Here is a 6,000-nt window from a genome sequence, read left to right on the forward strand (position 1 = left end):
ATTAATCTTACTGAAATCTGAAAAATCGGAGGGGTGCCACAGGGTGTTAGGTTAGCAAGCCAGAAGCATTTGCTATGACCTTCAATTCCTCTCACCACGACTCAGGCCAAAAAACATCTCCAAGTAAGCAGATTTGTATTCTTAAGAGGTTTGTAACATGGGTGAAATTGCTATGTGTAAATTTTTTCTATGAAAAAGAAAAAAAAGGAAGAGAGAAAATATTGCAGCTGCAATTGACCCAGGGAAACTGAAGCAACAAAATGGAGTGAGAGCTGTAGGAGTGAGGAGATCTGTCAAAACCTGAATGTGCTGAAAAACACCCATTGAAGATGCCCACATTCCTCTGCAGAGAAGGAAATGATGATGGTTAAGACTGGCAACCCACACTAGCTGAGTGGCTGGTTATATTTTAAATGGCTATTATTATTCATTAAATAGACCAATTAAATGTCTCACCTCATTGAACAGCCACAAGAAACATCAGCCAACACAGGCAGGCTATCCAAGGAGGAGAAAGTGACAAACACCTCTGTTTTCTTCCAGATGCCTGGGAAATTTGGTAGCTTTTATCAGCATTCCAAGCAAACTCAGAAGTCAGATACATCAAAAATGCTCCATCGGCAGTTCCTTTGTTATTTTCTTCCTGAAAGTCTGAAGCAGAGAGTGGCAGACTCTGGAGGGGTGGGGGAGGGGGGGGGGGGGGGCGGGGGGGGGGGGTGGGATGAAAAAAAAAAAAAAAGTAAGAATTTTCATAACAATTCTTAAATTGGAAAAGAAAATTATTATATTGAAGGAAAAAAGCCCCATCCAGTTATAGTGGAAATAAGGTGCTTGAAAAATGTCAAACTTATTGGACCACCCAGCAAGTACCAAACTCAATAGTTTCCTTCAAATGCTTCCTGGCTTGTTTCCTGGACAGACATGCCACAGGCAGCAGGCTGAGACTCTCACAAACCCTCTCCACCCTTCCTTCATGGTCAGCAGCTGATAACCAGCCAGACCTGATCTGACTCACATTGCAGCAGAGGGTAACGTTAAAGGTAACACTAAAGAGCTGCTTCACCTAGGAGAGCACAGCTATTTGTGTATGCAAGGCTTTTTGTTACCTCTGCCTCGTAGCCATAGGGAAGCATCTCTCATTCTGCAGTGCAATTTCCTGCAGAAAGGATGTTTTTAGCACCAGGAGACAAATATATATTTATTCCATCATGCCCAGAAGCAGAATTTCAGAGGTAACAGTTCCTCTCTCCTTTCTGCTCGGCTCTCAGCAGCTGCCAGGTGTATATTCCATACCTGGCTTTGAGGAAGCTATGCTGGCCCTCCACACCTGAGCCAATGGCATCCAAAGGCTGGATTTTTCCAGAGCACTCAGTCCTGGCTAGAATCTGCTTTCTGCTGAGGTCACCAGCATAACTTTCCTCCATCTGAGGAAAGCTGGACAAAATTATAGAAGCATCTTAACACTCTGTTTAGAATCATCCCTTTTAGAGATCATTACAAACATGTTGAATCTATCTGTACCTGAGATATGTATGTTTGTCTTCTCTTCCTCATATTGTCTTTACTTTTCTATCAGCCATTGACTACATTAAGTGTAAAAAATAGAAAATATTTTCAAAACATTCATTCCTCTCCCCCCTCTTTCATTGATTTGAACTCTAGGAAACAGGTTTATGTATTTTATTCAAAGAACAGAGATCAATACCGTGGATGCCTATATTATATATATATATAATGGGGTATTATGGTGGCATAGTACACTGTATACTATGTGGTAAATTACTGCATTGAGTTCAGATATATGATACAAGCTCTAACAGATTGTGTGTATTTATATACAGCACATATAGAATGTGTATATGCATTATACTTGCTCATACCTGTATAGTATATATTTTTATATAGAATACAAGGGTGTCTGTTATACAGCATATATAATAGAGTATATGGGCTTCAAATGTAGCTTTTATGTGTCACAGTATTCATGTGCAAATTGCTCTGTGGCAAACCATTAATGAGGCCATATGGGTTTGTCAGGTATGTCTGTCTGTGCACTTTCACTCCAGTAACCTGAGATTACCTATGACTTCAAACTTCTGCAATATATGCAGTTTTCTTCCATGCCACCTATTTTCCCGTGCCTCTCTGTCTACTGGATTTTGGTTAAAGAAGCTGAAGTATGAGATGTATCAGTTCCAATGCTGACTGGCCAGTCCATGCATGTGTCCCGACTGGCCAGCTGGCAGACCAAACCAAGTAGATAATTGCTACTCTTACACTGTAGCTTTTTGTTTAGTCCTTGAACTGGGCTAACCTCCATTACCAAGCCACTGACTCCATAAAGTTTGCAGAAGTGTAATTTTGTTTGAAACTTCTGTCCTTCTGTCAAATTTGCTCAGTTAACCAATAGGCAGCAAGAGAAATGACAGACACATATAGAAACAAATAGAGGAACTGAATGTGTATGACCCAGTTTCTTAGGAAACAATGAAGGGATTAATGTTCTTAGGCACTTCAAAGTTGTATGTCTAGTCTAAATTACTTGTCTTGGTCACTTCTACCCTCAATGAAGAAGACAGGAGTATCCAGCAGGCATTTGACCCAGTTAAGGATATGTAGAGGAGCATTTCTTGGAAAAAAGAATTTGTGGCACTCTCTGGCATATGGGCAGCTATTGATTGGGGGTGGCTGTCCGTTGGTTTGTCACACCATTAGCTGGAGCAGAAGCTGTGCTCTTCAGTGACCCTGGCAATCAGCCTGGGAATCTTTACACTCCTGAAGAGGAACCAAGCCTGGATCAATCTGTCATTGTGCAGTTACACCCAGACCTGTGTTTCTACAGACACATCTGCTTCTTATAGTTCAAAATTTATTCAGAAAGAAAACATCAACAGTGTTGGACAAAATTTTTCATCCCTGGCAAAATTACCTGTTCGGTGCCGCTGGGTATGCAAAACACAAGAGGCCTTTCTGCATACAGAGAAATCTTCCAACAGGTCCAGTGCCAGCTGTAGGTGTCAGACTTACTTCACAGGCTCAGATGAATCACCTGGGCAGAGCAGTTCACCTGTCCATGGCAGATTCACTGCACTTATTGGTAGAGAGCAAACATGACTGGTCTGCTGCAGTCTGGATGCATCAGGTTTCCTGTGTGTGCATCACAGATTTCTCTGCCAAGGGAATTCCAAGGGAAATCCTTATTTAGCTGGCAGTGTTATTGGAAAATGTTAACAAGAATATTTTTCAAATAGTAGTTTTAAAATGTGCAAAGTCTCAATGGCATAGGTGTGGAGCATGAAATAATTACTGGGCTTGCAGATACATGACTAAGCATAGGCTTATTAGGAGAGCAGGAAAGGGTGAAATTTATAGACACACTCAGATCACATGAGAATTAACATTTTCACTTCCACAATCATGACCAGTCACACCTAGTGTCTATGAATGTAGAGAGATTCTGAAAACAATAGTTCTAATTGAATTTGCTTTTACATCTTGAAATACTGTGTTAATGTTCCTTAAGCTGGAGTGATGCTAAATTTGGGAGTGTTCTAGAGCACTTATGAAGGTGATGTAAAATATCCATATCCTCAATAGAGAGAAATATAATCTTTTGTATGGGAATCAAACCAGCTGTAATCACTACAGATTAAATTAGACCAGCTGTAGTTTTAGGAGGCCTCCCTCCCAAGTGAAGAGAGACAAAGAATTTCCTTCAGACTGTGGTTCATATTTTCATTCTTGCTTTCAGGTGTCATCTAAACTCTTTGTAGACTGATGACTATTTCTACCCCTTGGGGTTATATCAGGCCACAAATTCCTAGAGTTGTTCTTTGCCACAGGTAAAAAGTATAAGAATGTGCTCTGTCCTAATCAGTAGACTCCACAAAAACCCAAACCTTTGTGGTGATGCCTGCAGAGGACTGCAAAAGCTTGTAGTTGTTATATTGACCACAGCTATATTGTTGTGTCCTTATAACCTTCCCAAATGTATATTGTATTTATCTGTGACCACTGCTTGCAGACTCTGAAGTCCTTATAGCAGGAACAACCTTTACTGTTCTGTAGTTTTGTGTCCTGCAGTTAATGTGATGGTTTTATTGAGCCATAATCCTTGACTGTAGCTACAAGAAAATGCCTCAAAATGAAGATCTAGCTCTAGGCAGAAGCTCAGTTTGCCTAGGGACTCTCAGGAAAGATAAACAATCTGTAGCCAAGGCTACTTACCCATGACAAGGGCTTACCAGCAGGTCAGCAACTGCTGCAGGAAGAGGGGCAGCAGTGTGTGTGGTGGCAGCCTCTCCTGGCAGTCCTATCCTCTGCTTCCATCAACTGTGGTCTCCCCGTGTACCAGAAGCAGCAAGCTCAGCTCTTGAGGAGTCATTCCTGGTTCTTCACCACATTGGTCTTTTCCCCATACCTCACTTTATTTTCCCTGGCAAAAGTTTCCTCGGCCTTAGCCTTGGCAAAGAGAAACTGTGTTCTTGCTGTGCTGCCTGAGGAGCCTTGAACTGGCACCATCTCCACACATAGAAACATCTATGAATAAGTAACTAGTTTTGAAGCTTGCTCAGTTCCTGTTCAGTAGTTACATATTGAGCTTCAATGCACTTTAGTTCATTTTAGGTGGGAGATGAGTATTCAGCAAAGGTAGTAGCTAAATGGCAGACTTTCTCAATTCCCTCCAAAGCACACGTGGAATAAGATTGCAGCCTTATATAATGCTGTATTTGTTAGGGGTAGAAAAATAGGACGGTGTCTGTACGACCAGGTCTAATACTTTGGTCAAGCTGTATTAATTATATACACTATTATTTTTCTATGCATGAATCAAAACAGAGGACTTTTTTTTCCTTGCTATCAATAAAGGAAAATGCCTTATTTATGCAGGTGCAAAGTGCTCTGTGTGTGTGTGTACCCTGGGCTAGGTGAATGCAGACGCTTGCTTGAAAGCCGTTTGAAAAATACCACTGATTTGTCTGGATTTTTTTTGCCAGCAAGGATTGGTCACAGGGTCAACATATGGGACTGATTTAGGGCATTATTCAAATGAGGACCCTGTGCCACTGCTTTCTTGCTCTCTCCCAAACCAGCAGCAAACTATTTCAGCCATCAAAACAACAGTCATTTTGGTAGAATATACATTCTAATCCACAGTCTGTGAGTTACACCTTAATGATTTATTCAGACTGCTTCTCTATTCCCTGAAATCTTCCCTATATTGTTATTTTTAAAGTATAAAAATACACATAGCATACAAAAATGTAAGCATGCATTTGTTTGCTTCTATTTGTATGTTTGTGCTGCTGGTGGGAAGTTTAGCATTATGGATGACCTCATGTTGCAAAAATCATCTCTGCATATCTATTTTACTAATGCTCTGGAGTGTTCTGATCAGTGTTCTGGCAAGCTCAGTGGCTGGGATTAAAATGTTCTAAATTGTTAAAATGGATGTAATTTTAAAATGCCTCCTCCCTTCTCACAGTTTGTAAAATATTGTCCAAATGCTGGAGAAAAAGCAGAAGCAGGAATGTAAATTTTCAGTGATTAAATAACTTGTTGTTCACCACAGGCACAGTAGGTCCACCTCCTGAATACCAAGCCCTTCAGCAGAAATGCTGTCTGGGGAAGATCTCATACTGCTTTTTGCTTACAGCAGAGGAATATATGATTTGACAAATTGCAGGTCATTACAAAATCAATGGAAGAGTGTAGTTAATACTTAATCGAGGTACTTTCCACCAAAAAAAGATGACAGTTAAGTTGTAACATCTTTCTTGGAAAGTAGGGATGAGTAGCAATGAGACAACTGAGGAAAAACTGAAAACTGCTACTGTCAACCTGTGGGATGAAACCTGGCCAAACTTCAGCAGAAAACTAGAGAGGCTGGACTTGTGTAGGGACACAGCAGACTGATATCAGATATGTATTTATGTGTTGGGGTTCCCTTATGTGCATGCAGGCACACACAAGAATGTACAGAAACATGCACACTACGTG

At 40.8% G+C, this 6,000-nt stretch overlaps 1 long non-coding RNA gene across 3 annotated transcripts in view; it reads right to left on the bottom strand.

The window, feature by feature from the left end:
- LOC310907383 overlaps nucleotides 1-4,521 on the bottom strand; it is a 91,432-nt gene extending 86,911 nt beyond the window's left edge. For all 3 annotated transcript variants that reach the window (XR_014589613.1, XR_014589614.1, XR_014589615.1), the window contains exons 1-3: nucleotides 4,245-4,521; nucleotides 2,930-3,170; nucleotides 457-673 (exon numbers count right to left, since the gene is read on the bottom strand). This is a non-coding gene — a long non-coding RNA (uncharacterized lncRNA). The remainder of the gene's footprint in view (nucleotides 1-456; nucleotides 674-2,929; nucleotides 3,171-4,244) is intronic.
- Between the last annotated feature and the right edge of the window lie 1,479 nt (nucleotides 4,522-6,000).

Source organism: Zosterops lateralis (assembly GCF_965231275.1).
Source record: "Zosterops lateralis genome assembly, chromosome: 3".
Taxonomy (NCBI): Eukaryota; Metazoa; Chordata; class Aves; order Passeriformes; family Zosteropidae; genus Zosterops; species Zosterops lateralis.